The sequence below is a fragment of the Carlito syrichta genome, unplaced genomic scaffold (assembly GCF_000164805.1).
Source record: "Carlito syrichta isolate Samal-C Ts95f unplaced genomic scaffold, Tarsius_syrichta-2.0.1 Scaffold315555, whole genome shotgun sequence".
NCBI classification, from domain to species: domain Eukaryota; kingdom Metazoa; phylum Chordata; class Mammalia; order Primates; family Tarsiidae; genus Carlito; species Carlito syrichta.
In genome coordinates this window covers 822212-841279 of record NW_007259651.1, presented here as the reverse complement: position 1 = coordinate 841279, position 19068 = coordinate 822212, and positions in this window count along the sequence as shown.

Sequence of the window (19068 nt, the reverse complement as noted above, 5' to 3'; positions counted from 1 at the left end):
CCAACAAAATACTCCTCAAGCCCATGAAGACATGGACGCTAAATAGCATGATTCTGAATGACTCCTGGATCAACACAGAAATCAAAACAGAAATTTAAAAATTCCTAGAAACAAATGAATACAAAAAAATATCTTATCCAAACCTCTGGGATGCCATGAAAGTGGTTCAAAAAGGGAGATTCATAACTCTATGAACACACATCAAGAAAATGGAAAAATCACAGGTTAACAGCCTAACAAATCACTCAAGGGAGCTGAAAAGAAAAGAACACCAAAACCCTAACTTTAGCAGAAGACTCCAGATCACCAAAGTAAAAGCCCAAATACAGATTATAGAAGATAAAAAACCATAGAAAAGTCAACAAAACAAAAAGCTGGTTCTTTGAAAGTATAAACAAGATTGATGGATCCCTTTCCAGAATGACCAAGAAAAAGAGAGAAAAAGTCCAAATAAACACAATTAGAAATGAAACATATCAAATTACAACTGACCTCAAAGAAATACAAAAGATTATCAGAGATTACTAGGTATACCTGTATGGAAACAAATTCAACTAAATGAAATGGAAGACTTTCTGACACCACAACCACCCAAAGTTGAAACAAGAAGAACTGACACACTAAATATATCAACAACCCAAGAAATTGATTCCATCATAAGAAAACTACCTAAAAACAAAAAAAAAGCAGAGGACCGGATGGCTTTTCAGCAGATTTCTGCAAAACATACAAGGAAAAGCTGATACTAGTCCTACTGAAAGTATTCCACCAACTGAGAAACATGGAACTCTCCCCAAACCATTTTACAAAGTTAATAACGCACTGATACCCAAACTGGGAAACTATCCAACAAAAAAAGAGAACTATTGGCTAATATTCCTGATGAACATAGATGTAAAAATTCTCAACAAGATCCTAGCAACTTGGATCCAACAGCAAATCTCCAAAATTATCCACTATAACTAAGTAGGCTTCATTCCTGGAACGCAGGGCTGGTTTAACATTCACAATGCCATAAATGTAAATAAATACATCAACGAATGTAAAAACAAGAACTACAGGATTATGTCATTAGATGTGGAAAAGTTTTCAATAAAATCTAACATTCCTTCTTGATAAAAATCTTTGAATATTTAGGCATAGAGGGAACATACCTCAAAATGTTAAGAACCATCTATGATAACCCCATAACCAACATATTGCGGAATGGACAGAAACTGGAAGAATTTCCCCTGCAACGAGAACAAGACAAGGCTGCCAACTCTCATTCCTCCTGTTCAAACATTGTGTTCAAAGTCCTAGACAGAACAATTAGATAAGAGAAGGAAATCAGGGGTATACAAATATGAAAAGAGGAAGTTAAATTATCCTTGTTTGCGGATGATATGCTCTGAAAACAAAAGAGAATCTGTCAAAAACCTCCTTGCACTGATAAAGGACTTTGGAAAAGTATCAGGCTACAAAATAAATGTATAAAAGACAGTTACATTCTTATACACCAACATCAAACAAGCAGAGAAACAAATAAAAAGCAAAATCCCACTCACCATAGACACACACACCCATAGACACACACACACACACACACACACACACACACACACACACACAAATGAAATACCTTGGCATCTTCATAACCAGAGAAATCAAAGACCTTTACAATGAAAACTATAAGACATTGCTCAAAGAAATCCAAGAAGACACAAAACAAATGAAAAAATATTCCATGCTCATGAACAGGAAGAATCAACATATTTAAGATTCTCATCCTAACAAAGGCAATCTACAGATTCAATGCTATATCCCGAAAATTACCAACATCATTCTTCTCAGACCTAGAAATGACAATACAGAAATTCATATGGAAACATAATGGCCACAAATAGCCAAAACAATCCTCAACAACAACAAAAAAAACCCCAAAAATCAAGTGGGAGGTTTCATAATTCCAGACTTTAAACATTACTATAAGGTACAATAATCAAAACAGTCTGGTATTGGTACAAAAACAGGCATATGGACCAATGGAACATGATAGAGATTCTGGAAGCAAAACTTCAATTTCTCAAACAACTCACATTCACAAAACCTTCACAATAACCACTGTGGAGAGGAGAATATGATGCTGGGAAAACTGGCTTACCATATGCAGAAGATTGAAACAGGACCTCAACCTATCACCATACACACAAAAAAACCCCGACTACTCTAATTAGATCAAAGACCTAAACATAAAACCTCAAACTATAAGAATCTTAGAAAATGCAGGAGAATTGGAATTACGGGAATTGGACTGACCAACCAATTTCTGATCAAAACCCCAAAAGCCCATGCCATGAGATAAAATAGATAAGTGGAAACTTATTAAACTGAAAAGCTTCTGCAAAGCAAAAGAAGTCATCCAGAGAGAAGGGAGACAGCCACAAGAATGGGAAAAATTTTGCCAAGCATATATTTGACAAAGGCTTAACATCCAGGATCTGCAAGGAACTCAAAAGTGCCATAAAGAAAAAAAACAAACAGCCTTATTAAAAAGTGCACAGTAAGGACTCAGTGGCTCTGCCTCTAATCCCAGCACTTTGGGAGGCCGAGGTGAATGGACTGCCTGAGTCCTTGGGTTTGAGACCAGCCTGGGCAAATTGGAGAGACTTCGCCTCTACAATAAATCAAAAACTAGTTGGGCGAGGTAGTGTGTGCCTGTAGTTCTGGCTACTTTGATGGCTGAGGTGGAAGGATCACCTGAGCCCAGCAGGTCATGCTGGATGGCCATGAACATGCCTCAGAACTCCAGCCTGGGTGATGGAGTGACACTTCAGCTCAAAAAAAAAAAAAAAGAAAGAAAGAAAGTGGACAAAAGACTTGAATAGATACTTCCATATGGGCAGCCAACAGACATATGAAAACATGCTCAGCCTCACTAATCATCAGAGAAATACAAATTGAAACCACATTGAGTTACCACCTAACTCCAGTAAGAACGGCTTCTTTAATAAAACAAAAAACAATATGCTAGTGAAGAGGTGGAGAAAAGAGAACGCTTCTACAATACTGGTAGGAATGCAAACTAGTTCAACCACTATGGAAAACAGTGTGGTGATACCTACAAAAACTAGAAATTGACCTTCCATATGACCCAGCAATCACTCTACTGGGAATACACCCAGAGAAACTCAAATCATTCTACTAAAAAGATACCTGCACATGTATGTTTATAGCAGCACTGTTCCCAACAAAAATATGGAACCAACCATGCTGCCCATAGAAAGTGGACTGGATTAAAAAATGTGGTACATATACACAATTGAATATTACACAGCCATAAAGAAGGACAAACATATTGACTTCACAACAACTTGGATGGATTTAGAGTCCATAAACTCAGTGATCTAACACTGAAACAAATAACTGTGTACCACATATTCATACTCATTAATAGGCCCTAAGCATTCACCACAATTCTATAAGAAAGGGATTGGCAAAAGTGGAACACAACATCAATAAGGGTACCTAATATCAAATCAGGCAAAGTGGGAACCAAAGGGAGGCCCAAATTTTACTTGTATGATGACCACCTGTGCACCTAATCTTGAATTTTACCCCACATCTTTAACACAAAAATGTAAATAGGCTGGGCGTGGTGACTCAGCCTGTAATCCCAGCACTTTGAGAGATCGAGGCAAAAGAATTGCCTGAGGCTGGTGGTTCAAGACCAACCTGGGCAACTTATTGAGACCTTGTCTCTACAATAAATCAAAAAATAAGCTGGGCATGGTAGCATGTGCCTGTAGTTCAAGCTACTTGGAAAGATGAGGTAGAAGGCTCACCTAACCCCAGCTACTTGGAAAGATGAAGTAGAAGGTCAAGGTTGCAGTGGCCATGAGCATGCCACTGCACTCCAGCTTGGGAGACAGAGTGAGACTCCAACTAATATTTAAATAAATAAATAATTTTTAAAAAGACATTTATAATGGACACAGATACTAGATGTTAAAATTTGTAGCAGCAAATATTAACCAAATGGCACCTAACATTACTGTATTTATAACACCAAAATGGGCATTAGAACAAAAACATTGTTTGAGAGTTAGAGGATTATTTCATTATGTAGCATGTCTCATTTACTGACAAGGAATAGCTTTTCTTACTTCTCTACATTTAATAATACATTCTAAAAATATATAAAGCAAAATTTAGCACAACTACAAGGAAAATCAATAAGTTCAATATTTTATTGTAAAAAGAAACACATCTCTTAAGTAATAGATTGAGCTGATAAGTAATCATTTTTGACAGAACCATAGTTTTTTTTTTTTAGATTGGTGATACAAATAACTAATGCATATAAAAAAAGCTAAAATTGCAAACTATCAAAATAAGATGAAAGAAAATCAGAGGGATATGAATACTAATATTACAAATGTGGTATACATATGTTTTACCATACAAAGTAAATTTTAAGACAAATAAACATTATTTGTGATTAAAACGATCTGTCAATTACAACTGAAGAAATAATTCACTAGTGATATGTAACAATTATAAATTTAAATAGACACAATAACATAGTCTCATATTATATCCAGCAAAATTTTAAAAATCACAAGAATTTTTAAAATTAAAATCATAGTGGAAGAATTGAACATATTCTCTGAAATAATAGATAAACAAAAACTTGTTAGTCTACATAATGTGAATGACTTAATTTTAAAGCATTACCTAATATCTGTATAGATTCATGAGACCAATACTTAGAAATGTTCAAATAACCATGGGATATTTACATATACCAGTCCCTTCAAACTCCAAGAATCACTAGTTATTTGGAAACTATATGAAACACAGGAAAAAAAAGGACAATATTAAAAATAAAATAAATAATTCAAAATGAAATATTCAAGAAACAGCAAAGCTTTTAAAAGCAGTATAATATTGCTTATTTGCATTCAGAGAAGATTGAAAAAATATCAATACTACTAAACAAAATGTTGATGATTGCAAGTGAAATAATCAGTTCACAAAAATGAAAATGATATTCCAAAGTTAATATTCAATTAATACAAGAGTCTGTGCAAACAGATTAGAGAATATGTCTATTGAAACAAAAAAATAAGAGAAGAGACTACAAATAGCTAAAATTGTACATGATGAAGGAAAATATAGTAGCTCAATAAAATAAAATATAAAAATTTAAAAAGGTAAAACAAGTCATGAAAAAAGGGAATCTAGATATATTGCTCAGGTCAGTACTCATAAATACTTGTAGGAAATTATCTTATATAATTTTAATTATTAAGATAGCTTCTGAAATTTAATCCCCTTGTACAACTTGAATAAATTGAAACTTTTAAATGCCCAAATTAAATTTTATTATCATTTTATACGCATTAAACAGGAATTTTTTTGCATTTACTATAAATGTACTTTAAATTTTAAAGTACAATACTTACAACAATTAGATAAATTTTATCTAACGTAAATATATGATCATTTGTTTTTGAAGCTTTCATTTAAGTACTTAAAATTCAGAAAATATTTTAGTAAAATGTGTAACTTTTAGCTCCTAGGAGTCAAATGATAAGAAAACACTATTTATTTTATAGACTGTATATACAGACTTCAGTTATTATACTATTACTAGTGACAACATTCTAAGTTTTTGTTTGTTTGTTTGTTTTGTTTTTTTGAGTTGGAGTCTCACTCTGTCACCCAGAGTGCAGTGGCCCCTCCCGGCCACCTCAGCCTCGACCTGCTGGGCTCCGGCGATCCTTCCGCCTCAGCCTCCCGAGTAGCCAGAATTACAGGCACGCGCTACCACGCCCAGCTCATTTTTTATTTATTGTAGAGATGAGGTCCTGCCAAGTTGCCCAGGCGGGTCTCGAACCCGCGGGCTCAGGCAATCCACTCACCTCAGCCCTAAGTTTTTTCATACAAAATTTAAATGATTTATATGAAATATTGAGAAATTTTCATTTATATGTTGCAGATATCGTATTGCTAAATTAAAAAAAATTATCCGCCTTCTTTATGTAACCCATGATCTCCAACCATTCATACTTGATGCATGAATGTAACTGAGCTATCAATCTGTATTCACACATATGAAGCCTAGCCATAGGTATGCTTTTGTAAATAAAAATAATATCGGTGCACATTCTTTATTAATTTAGTTTTATAAAATTGTGATGAAGTTCTGGCTTTACACAAACACCTTACGCGTGTAACTGTTATAGAGTGAATGAGATACAAATAATTTACGCATTTTTTCCTATTGCCCTGTTAGTCATAACTCAGTCTTTGGAGTCCCATTCCAGATATAGATATTTCTTGAAAACCAAGCTAAAAAACAACAATAAGGTTTTCTGCTTGCACTTTACATATTCAAGAAGCAAAATATTTTACATTTTCTTTTGAGAACTAATTTTGCAATGAAAAAGGCATATGCATTCCTCGGGGGAGATTGTCTGCCCTGGGCAGTGTTGGAAAAGTACTTCCTGCGGGTGGAAGACTTCGACATCTGGCTGCGCTGTGACTCGGGCAAGGGCACCCCCAACATGTACCTCCAGTCCGGCGACCTGTCCATCGCGGGCGCGGTCGCCCAGTGCTACGAGTCATGGGCACCATACACCGCGCCTGCGCCCACTCCACCCCCCTCAGGAAGGTTGGAGGAGATTGCAGCCAGCAGGTGCGGCCGGCCGAGGTCAGGCAGTTCAGCAACTCCAAGACCAAGTTCCCACTGCCCAACGGTGTCCTGCATCACCAGCAAGAGGACCAACACCTTCTTCTAGGGCCATGCGGCCCCCATTAAACCCCAGAACACCGAAAAAAAAAAAAAAATGCATCATCAATTCACTGTCTATACAGAGCACAGACATTAAAAACGATCACTTGTTCTACATTGTTATACATTCAACAAACAATTCTAGACCTATTAGGTTAGCGTTTTAGTAAGCAATTATTCATTTCGCTTTCAATTTAAATGATATTTCCATTGACTACAATTTGTATTGGTTTGTGGTTGCTATTAATTGAATTTTAATGTTGGTCCATAAAAGATTTTACAAAACCATATCTTATAACATTACTTTTTGTTTAATATAAGTATGAACTTTACAGGTTTTTCTTGTTTTCCTAGCTTCTTGTATCACTTACACTTTATATCAGCTGTCAAATATATTTTTATCCTTTTGGTCTCTGCACTATTTTAAAATTAGTTTTGGAAAAGTTAAGTTCTGTTTATTGAAAAAGTTTTGAGAAACATAACATAAATAAAAACCTTTTTAAAAATGTGCAGTGTATGATCGACTTACTTGCATATGGTGCCTCTTAAAATGCCAGGAGTTAGAGGGAAAAAAATCAACATATTGAGTTATTTTCTTTGTTAAAATCTATCAGAAAGAAAATAAAAGCGATGGCTGATTGTATTTTTTTTTCCAGTCATGATTTTAAAAAATAAGTAAACACTTCAATATTCATTCAACTTTCACAAAGATTTAGAAATTAAAAATTGAACTTTCTCAGAAAGTAAACATAAAGGTTGACTTCTATCATCTGGTAAGTGAGATGCTTTATTAGCATGTCCAACTTGTCAAATGACATCAATTTGAGCCTGTAGGGTTAAGAACAGATGCAAATTTACACACTTTTCAGAAGAGACATCTTCAAATGTGTGATGTTGCCATTTTTGGACCTATGTAGAAGAGACAGTAATAACAAAGAACAGATAATCAGTCACTTAAAGTTTGGTTCTAGCTTCCCAGTTTCTCACATTTTGATGCATTTATAATTCTGGTCTTTCAACACTCTCCTCTCACAAATTATGTCAGCATGTCTGTACAGGAGGTAAGAATAGGCATTCTAGTGAAAGAAAGAGGGGATTCTTTTGAAGTAATCGTGAGATTCAAACATCATTCAAAGTTCTTATTAAAGCCAGTCCTTTAAATTTTATTTTTATAATTATGGAAATGAGATCAACTCATTGAGGTGCGTTTGCATTTGGTTTATATTACTAATGACATTCGTATGAAGTCTAATTTCTGAAATCCTACTCCAGGTTTTTGTTTTTAATTACGAAAGTAACTAGATTTGATCTAAATATACCTCTTTTATCTTCCACCTTCTCCCATCATTCAGGACCCAACACAAACTCATCCTCCACTGATCACTTTACCTGCATGTAGTCAGCACCTGAGAGGCATTTTATCAGCTGCCAGTTTCCTTTGTACACACCCAGCAGAATATTGGTTACCAAAACCCAGATAGTTGAAATTAGGTCATCATAGAACAGGTGGGGAATCTGGATAAAATCAAAATTGCAATTTATTTTTCATATTGTAGAAAGGGTTACTTCTTAAAGAAGCCAGATTTGTCAGCATTTGCTTTCTGAGTCATCCCCAATCAAAGGTAAAAATGTTTCAAAAATCTTCTTCTACTAGGGCTGATTATTTTATGTAAAATTAACCTTTAAAAAGTTTTCTGTTAAACTTGCTTGATTTTTAATGTCTTTTGCAATTATATTTTCTCATTTCAATTTACACAGGGCTCAAAGTGGCTTGCAAAAACTGTCTAGGTTATGCTCTAAGAAAATATTAGTTCTGACTTCATCTTCTAGACATTTTTTTCAAAATGTAAAATATACACGCATGTTTATACACACACACACAGAGAATGACTTCTTTCTTGCTTCAAGAAATATTTACGTGTCTGTTGGCTGCCCGTATATCTTCTTTTGAGAAGTGTCTGTTCATGTCTTTTGCTCACTTTTTAATGGGGCTGTTTGTTTTCTTCCTTTTGGTGCGTCTGAGTTCCTAGTATTATGCCATTAAGAAGGACAAACGTATGGACTTTGCAGCAACTTAGATGGATTTAGAGTCTATCATACTCAGTGATCTATCACAGAAACAAAGAACAGAGTACCATATGTTCTCACTCATAAGCAGACCTTGAACAATCATAATACTATAAGAAAGGGATTGGCAGTAGTGGGAAACTGCTGGGATGGGGGGAGGGAGTGGGGATTGGCAGTTGAGGGAAGCTGCTGGGGGAGGGAGGGGCATACCTCTTCAACAAGGGTACCTACATTATCAATGTTTGTATACCTAACTCTGAATTGTGCCCCACATCTTTATAATATTAAAAAAATATATTTACTGAGCAACTCTTCTGCAATAGCTGCTGTTCTAGGTTCTGAGCATTTGCCTGTGAACACAAGTGAATTGCCGACTCTCAAAGACAGACTATAGGAAGAAACACGCAAATAAGGAAATAGATTTATAACATATCATGTAGGGTGCAGTTTTATTTTTTTTAAAAGTTTTAGTCAATAAAGATATACAGGCAATATTGAACTTCAGAAAAAAACAATACCATACAAATCCACTGTAAACATTTAGAATCTATTATCTATAATTAAAAAACACAAAATATTCATTGTTTATCTGAACTTCCAGTTAAACTAGGTGTCCTGTATTTTATCTGCCAACTCTCATGTAATAACAGATAAATGGAAGGCACTGTTTAAGAAAAAGTATCAGAGAAGAGTTTCTGAGAAAGTGACATATGAATTAAAACCTAATAGGGAAAAGGACAATGGGTTAATATTTCTGGAAGAATAATCCAAACAAAGGAAACAATATTCCTAAAGTTTCTGAGTTGGGAATTCAGTTTTACCTCAGGAAAAACAAGGAAGCCCACATGCCTGGAGCACAGAAAAATCCATGTGATTGGGCATTAAGTTGGCCCTACCACCTCATTTTCTTTTTTTAACTTTATGGGTAGCTCTTGGATTGTTACAGAACTGGGAAGTTGTATTGTTATTCTGGCTTGTACATGAAGCATATAGACTAACTGAAAGGCTATTACATTAATCTGAGGAAGACATTTGATAGTTTATACTAAGGTGATGCTGATGGAGCAGGTGAGATGTGTCCAGAATACATTTTGATAGTTGATATTTTAGGATTGGGTTAATGTTGGCTATGACCAAAAAAAAGAAAAATAAGACCGTGGATACCCCAATATTACCATGAACAAGGCAGAGTAAATGTGGTTCTATTTACTGAAATGAAAAAGAGTGGTGAGAGACACAACTATTTTTGACCACTGGCAATTCATCACGGTCTCCTGAAGGAAGTAGCATTAACGGACTTACGTTTCTCTGTTTACAGTATTTAAAAATAGTAATGGGAGAGTAGATTTTGAAAACCAGTATGGAAATAAATTTTAAAAATTATCATTTTGTGGTCCTGTTTGTTCCTTTCAACCTTAATGCTAATAAAGCAGTTGGCAAGTAGTTATTAAGATTTATTTACATGTCTTTCTCTCCTCCAAAGTGTGTTTTAGGAAGAAAGGGTCATGATTTTCATAATCATGGTTATAATACCATAGTGGCTTGGTGTTCCCATTATTTAGCAATGTGCTTTGCACATTCCATTAGTTTGAACAATAGAAAATTGCCATTTCTACATGTCAAAAAAAATCATACATTTCCTGTGGCTAACCTAATATGAACTCAATCCATGTTTGCTCCATAAATTGTGTCACTGGAAAAGTTTTAAAACAAATTTCATAGTCATGTTATAGGGGTTGCCTTGCAGTTAAATCACTGCTGTTTTTTTTTTTTTTTTCAGTTTGCTATAAATGGTACAATAAAATTAATAATCTCGGGATGTAGTTATAGGGCTATGTATTTACAGGATAACAAGAGGATAATTTGTGCAATTACAATCACTGAGGAATATTTGTGTCATACATTTTAGGTAATAAATGAAGAGAACAAGGTTATTTCCAGCTTTTGATGGGGACTTTTTCTAGAGTCTTGCTTTCACAGATGTTCACTATGTGTAGACCTATGCTAATACGGGAAAAAAAAAAACCAGTGAAAACTTATCACAAGTTTTTTCATGATATGGAGGTAATTAACTATCACAAAGGTTAAAAACTATACATATTTTGGAAAGTCTATATCATATACTCTAGAAAAGCAGATCAATCACATGTTTTGAATATATACTTCTGTTTTACATTAGTCTATTTTTCCTGTGAGACAGAACTTCAAATCTTGCTCTTGTCTTTGGGTAGACATAAGTTTTTATTTCTCTGGGATAGATTTCCAAGGGTACAGTTGCTGGTTAGTATAGTGATTGTATATTTAATAGTATGAGAAACTGCTAAATTATTTTTCAATGTGGCTGTTCCGTTTTCCTTTCACTAGCAATCTAAGTAATCCAATTTCTTGTTTTTATTTGACTTTAATAAGTGCAATTCTAACAGCCATAGCAATATTTATTTGACTTTATAAGAAGGAATATTTCAGTTATTAAAGTTATACAAAAGGATGCAAACAAACTGGATTACATTTGACCAAATGGTAATCCAGTCCCTTTGTATTCTTTTTTATATTTGATTTTCACTATTTTTAAAAAAGAATTTTAATCACTTTGATAGGCATGTACTTTTGTGGGTCAAGTTAATTGTGGTGATTACTTATATTTTCCTATAGTAATGATATTGAGCGTCTTTCTGTGTGTTGCTTAGTCATCTGTGTATCTTCTTCAGTGAATAGTCTGTTCATGACTTTTCACTATTTTGTAATTGGATTATTTGTTTGCTGAGAGTTCTTGATATTTTCTAGATACTAGTCCTTTGTCAGATATGTGGTTTATTTGCAAATATTTTCTCACAGTCTTTACATTGTCTTTCTATAGTATCATCTATCTCAGGGCAAAATTAAAAATTTTGGTGAAGTGAAGTTTATCAATTTTTCCTTTTATAAATTAGACTTTTGGTGTCAAGTCTAAGAACTCTTGACCTAGCTCTACACTCTGAATATTTTATTCTAAAATTTTTATATTTTTATTTTTACATTAATAGAGTTTATTTGTTTTTTATTTTTTGTAACAGATGTCAGATTTAGGGTAGTTTCAGTCTTTTGCTTGTGAATATTTAATTTTTCCAGCATCAATTGTTAAAAACGATTATATTTTCTTCATTAATTTTTTTTTTGTACCTTTGTCATAGGTCAATTGAGCACTTGACTTTTTTTGTGGGTTTGTGTCTGGATTCCATATTCTGTTCCACTTATGTCTGTCCCTTTGCCATTAACACAGCATATTAAGTACTGTGCTTTAAGCTTCAATGTGTGGTAGAGTGATTCACTCCACTTTATTCTTTTACAGTAAATTTAACTATTCTAAGTTCTTTGATTTTCTATGTAAGTTTTAGAACGTACTTGTTTAAGTCTACAGATACTAACTTGATGGACTTTTGATAAGAATTGCATTAAACCTATGCACCAGTTTTGGGATAATTGACATCTTTACTATGTTGTTTTTTCTAATCCATGTGTATGATATGTTACTTGAATTATTTAGGTATTCATTGATCTCTTTCATCAAAATTTGCTGATATTCAGGATACTGGTTCTGTACATACTTTGTTAAAATTATGCCAATGTATTTTATTTTATTTAGATCAACGTTAATTTGCATTGAACATTTATTTTTGGTTTTCATTTTCCAGTATGTTAAGCTTTGGTTGATTTTTAAGTGTGCTGATCTTGTTATTGCAAACTTACTGAACTTATTTGTTCTAAGACTTTTGTTTTGTCTGTGTACATTCCTTGAGATGTTTTATGAGGACAATAATGTCATCTGTAAATAGAGAGAGTTTTCATTTATTTCTTTCTGATCTTTATTCTTTGTATTTCTTTTTCTTAACAATAAAATTAAATTGGTGTTCTGGACTAATTTATTGGACTCGTAAATTAGTGTGCTTTTTCCTTTTGTAAGGTACAATTTTGACTAAATATTTTATTTACAACGCTATAATTTTTTTGTGTAAATGACATTGTTTACCTCATGTTTGAAGATAATTAAAGACATGTTTTTAATTGTCTTCATTTGTCTCTCTCTTGATTTTTCAGTTGTTACTTTTTCATCCAAATTACTTTTACTTAGGCTCCAATCACCTCATAAATAAGCAAAAAGTAAAATTTTTATTTTTAACTGGCATTTTAAAGAATATCAAGAGATAAATCTGCTTGTCTCTACAAAATATTTTTCTCTTTTATTTGACAATGTTTGCATCCATTATCAGATTGCTGACTGTCAAAGGGAGGCCCAGAGAGAGTAAGTGAATATATGAGAAAATATACAAGAAGAGACATAAAGGAATAAAGATATTAATAGGCCAGAAATAGAATGTGGGCTGCATTTAGTCTGATGTAACTTAGGCATCAAACAGAAGGTACAGAGATTTCAATCTTGCTCTTAAAGTGCCTCTACTTGCCCTGAGAAGTTCTGACATCAATTCTTCAGTGAAGACTAAATATGTGTCAAGTGTGAACTTTAAAAACAAAACTACTTTTCAACTCTTCAAGTGTATTAAAAACGTCTGAGCAATTTTTTAAAGTTCACCCTTAGATAACTCAAAATGACTTAATGGAATTTTACTAACCTTTCTAAATATTGTACCTTGAAGCTGAGAGCAAGAATGAGAAAATTTGGCTTAAAGGGTAATATTTCTAGGAAAGTGCAAATGCTTGAAAGTAAGGACTGTAAAAATGTGTGTGTGTGTATATTTTCTTTTTAAAGCATAGCACTGACAGTAGTGGAAATCTACCTGGGGAAGGGGGTACCCCTCATCCACAAGGGTACCTGCACAATGAATATCTGTATACCTAACCCTGAATTGTACTCCACAATCTTTAAATAATAAAAAATTAAAAGTTAAAAAAATTAAAAATAAAAATAAAATAAAACGCAGCAAAAGTTTTCTTTCAAGGAGTATAATCACTGATTAGTTGGATTCAAAATTATATTATTAAACATTTCTTTGTTCTTAAACATAGCGTGTTGTTTAGACTGTCGAGTCTTTATAAATGGCTTGTTAGCCGGGCTCGGTGGCTCAGCCTCTAATCCCCTGCCTTTGGGAGGCTGAGGCGAGGGGATTGCCTGAGCTCGCGGGTTCGAGACCCGCCTGGGCAGCGAGACCTCATCTCTACAATAAATCAAAAAATCAGCCGGGCGTGGTAGTGCGTGCCTGTAATTCCGGCTACTCGGAAGGCGGAGGCGGAAGGATCGCCGGAGCCCAGCAGGTCGAGGCTGCGGTGGCCGGGAGCGGCCACTGCACTCCAGTCTGGGCGACAGAGTGAGACTCCAACTCAAAAAAATAAATAAATAAACAAATACATAAATGGCTTGTTAACCATTCATCAGATATCTCAATAAAAGATACATGGTGGTCCAATGTAGTAAATTTGCATTGCAATTATACCCTAAAATAGCTGTAAATAAAATACGTGTTAAGAATAATGTCATCCTTTTTATTGTATTATTGTATATCATGTATATGTATGTATATATAATAATATACAATCATATGCTGCCTAACAACATTTTGGTCAACGGCAAACTAGAATGGCAGTGGCCCCATAAGATGTAAAGAAGTTGACAGATTTCTATGGCCTAGTGATGTCGTAGCCATCATGATGTTGTAGAGCAATTGCTTCATTTTCAAAATAACCAGTGTAGCCTAAGTCTTAAGTGTTTAGAAAGTCTACAGTAGCTGGGATCGGTGGCTCAGCCTGTAATCCTGCGCCTTTGGGAGGCTGAGGTGAGTGGATTGCCTGAGCCCGCGGGTTCGAGACCCGCTTGGGCAACTTGGCGAGCCCTCACCTCTACAATAAATCAAAAATTAGCCAGGCGTGGTAGCACGCGCCTGTAGTTCCAGCTACTGGGAAGGCTGCGGCGGAAGGATCGCCAGAGCCCAGCAGGTCGAGGCCGCGGTGGCCAGGAGCGGCCACTGCACTCCAGTCTGGGCGACAGAGTGAGATTCCAACTCAAAAAAAAAAAAGAAAATCCACAGTAGTGTACTGTGATGTCCTAGGCCTTCACATTCACTCACCCACTGAATGAACAGAGCAACATCCAGGACTGCAAGATTCATTCATGGTAAGTGCCCTGGACTGGTAAACCATTTTTTATCTCTTGTACCCTATTTTAATTATAGCTTTTTGTGTTTATATATGTTTCTTACAATTGTGTTATAACTGCTTACATTTTTTTCAGTACAGTAATATGTTGTAACTGTCTGTGCCCTAGAAGAAACTGGCTATATCATATAACCTTGGTGTGTGGGAGGCTGCATGGTCTAGGATCGTGTGAGTGCATTTTATGCTTGCATCACAATAAAATTGCCGACTGATGCATTTTTTAAAGAAACATATCCCCTTTATTAAGTGGTACATGACCGTACTATTGTTAAGAATAATGATATTCATTATGGGAGGACATAAGCTATGTTCCTGATACTCTTGCACTTTTGGACACTTGTCCTTTACAAGATGTCCCATAACTCTCAAGGCTTTGTTTTTATGCATATTCAATAAACATCTCCCAAAGAAGAAATAAAGGAACTTATGCTCTTGCTGTGATCTTGTCATAGGTGGTATCAGCTCATAGATAACAGCCTTAGACAGGAGATCTTAGCTGGATCTCATAGCCTTGCTTACATCTCCCATTTCCACTCTCTACCCTAACCTGCAGGTTAGACATCTCCACTTATGAGTATTCTTATTCTCAAAAGAAAATCAGGAGGCATATTGTGAGAGAAGGATGGTTTTCTCTTCTTTCTGGGGAATGTATACCATTCCCCAGACCAAGCTGTGTATCATCCTTTTACATCTTCAAGATTCTGTTACATTGAATTAAAATTTAAAATATAGATCCAACCTTAAAAAAAGACCAATATTATTCAGGAAGAATATATGAGTAACATAAGGTTCTGCACAGGCATATAGAATGGTATAATGGACATTGGAAATTCAGAAAGAGGAAAGTGGGAAGTGGGGAGGGATTAAAAAATATCACTTACTGGGGACAATGTGCACAGGAGGGAGTGGTGGCTATAATTAAAGCCCAGACTGCTTTGCCACTATATAATTCATCCATAAAACCAAAACTATGTATACCCTCTAAAACTATTGGAATAAAGAAGTCTAAAAAAAATACACCAGGTAGAAGGAGTAAACTTAATGCTTAATAGCTGAATAGGATTACTATACATTAACAAATGTATTATACTTGGGTGATAAGCACTCTAAATATCCTGACTTGACCACTATGTATCACACACATGTTCAAAGTTTTTCATGCACTTCATAAAACTGCACACATTAAAAAATAAAAAGTTTTTTAAAAGGTGATGAAGTTATTTCTCATTAAGTCAGCAACTAAAAATAATGTTTAGTGATCATATATATATTTAATTAATAGCAAAAGAGTCATAAAATTTTAATGATATTATTATGTTCACATTTATTTGGCAATACATATTATATAATTAAATTTTATTTAATACAAGTCAAAATTATTGCCCAGCCACTATTTGTTAAAAACTGAGGATACAAAAATTGAAGATATTTATATGACCATTGATATTTCTTCTATTCAAATTGTTGTCAAAAAATTTTTGCAAGTTTGAACCTTATTTTTAAAGACTTTTTAAAAATTCAATGTTTTTCAGAAAGATAGAAATAGACGGAAAATGATTTCAAAAAGCATAAAAATACTTCCTAAAATATACTGTGTGCTAGCATAAGAAATTAAGAAGGCCAAAAGAAAAATGCTAAATAATTTAGAAAATTAAAACATGCATTATTTTTGTCTCAGTGAAATAATTGAATTTTATCTTATATAGTCATATGAGTTCTGACAATTAAGATTGTGAACTCAGCCTAGAAAAAGTGGTGCATGCCTCATTACTGAATATCACTAAGGTCACCTTTAAAATACTCTCCCTAGGAAGCTATGCATTGATGCCAGCACCTAGTCCACCCTTCAAAGCAATTTTGGAACCCTGTTTCTGGAATGGCCATTAGAGTTGTATATGATTGATACCTTAATGTCATCAAAATATCTTCTTTTCAATAATTCCTTTACCTTCAAGTAATGAAAGAAGTCATTGGGGCCCTGTTTAGGTCAGTAGGGATAAAGTTCCAATACACTTATTTGTTTACTGGCTCAAAATATCCTCACAGACAGTGCTGTGTAAGGTGGTACCTTGTCATGATACAAGAGCTCCTTCAGGACCATTTTTGCACATACGTTTCTCATGCCAAGATTTTTCAGTTCAGATTTCCTTAACTGTTTCTCTATCGATGTTTATTTGGTCTACTATGCTTCTCACATATTTTGACATATAACTCGACACATTTTTGCAATGTTTTCATCAGTTCAGTTTGTTACTGGTCGCCTGACCTCTGAACTCTCTTCATCAGTGACGCTTTCTCTCCACTCAGAGAAAAACATTTAATTCATTCATACACTGAGTTTTTTTCTAGGCATTATTTCCATAAACTTGGACTAATATGTCCCTGATTTCACTTCCACTCTTGCCAAGCTTAACAAGAAATTTAATGTTTGTCTTTTGCTCTAATTCAAACCTGTAACATTCTTGTGACAACAGCTCTGGTGGTCAATCCAGAAAAAGAGTTCAAAAATTGCTTTGATGCTATCATCGTTATATAACTTGCTAAGGGGAGTACTTTAAAGGTGACCATAGTGATATTCAGCAATGAGATATGTAGCACTTTTTCTAGGATGAGTTCACAAACTTAATTGTCAGAACTCTTACCTTTCAAAATCCTAGGCAACTGAAAAAAATTAAGCAAACAACCAGTCTATCTAAGTTAAAAATATGTCTAATATTGATTAAACATTGCAATTTCATTAAGATGTCAAACTAGTCAAATATTTCATTTAATGAAAACTACAAGTTTGGTAACACATTTAGACATATCTGTGCAATTTCCCCAAGTTCCTTACTATATTAAGTTCAACTTTTACATTTTGATTCACAAAACATTTGAAGAAAATGTTCATTGCTATCTAATCTCCAGTTCCAGTACTTCTATTCTAATCCTGACCAACTTCGACCAACTTCTCAGACTTCAATAACCTCAGGCCTGGCTTTTGTGTCCTTCATGAGCCAACTAGTGAGTACCATCTTTTGTTGACATCCTTATTACTGAGGACCAGCACCGACTGAATCAAAGGCCTATTATTTACATCTTACTTATCCAGTGATGTGCTGAGGTAACACAAACTAGATCATAAGGAGCAAACTGGTCATTTATTTCCATTTCTCCTTCTCGTGTCATAAAATTGTCCATGCTGAGAAAATTTACACTACAGAAATCAGCAAGTGGTAAAACTGGGCTTTCCACCCTTTCTGGTGAACTAGTTTTTAAACATTTACCAGCATATCATTGCTTATAGCTCTTCATGGACTGGTTCTACCACATTCATATGTAAAGTTGAAGACAATTGAGGATCTTGGTGTGTATTATAATTTTTTTTATTCTTTTTTTTTTTTTTGAGTTGGACTCTCACTCTGTCACCCAGACTGGAGTGCAGTGGCCGCTCCCAGTCACTGCAGCCTCGACCTGCTGGGCTCCGGCGATCCTTCCGCCTCAGCCTTCCAAGTAGCTGGAACTACAGGCGCACACTACCACGCCCGGCCAATTTTTGATTTATTGTAGAGATGAGGGCTCGCCAAGTTGCCCAGGCGGGTCTCGAACACGCAGGCTCCGGCGATCCACTCACCTCAGCCTCCCAAAGCCGCGGGATTACAGGCTGAGCCACCGAACCCGGCTATTTTTTTTATTCTTTATGACTTGGAAAACTATATGTCTTACAACTCTGCAGCCTACTACTTTTTATTACATTGCTTTACTTTGTCTCAAAAACAACAGCTTTTCTCTCAAGTTATTGTAGTATTATTTTCCTACACCAAAAAGATTAATATTAAACATACATCTAGCTACATACACATTATTTCTTATTTATCTATGCCTGCTAAAATATGTGCCAAATGTTTTGAAGATAGAAAAAATGAATTACATATTTTTGTTCTGCATTCAAATATATTGTTTTGGTATATACTTAATTATTTATGATAAATTGTAAGCAAATTATGACAAACTTTAGTATTTTAATCAGGTTTGAATATAATAAGAATATAGAATAATAAAAAAAAATAGAGAGAGGACATATGTTTGTATACACACAC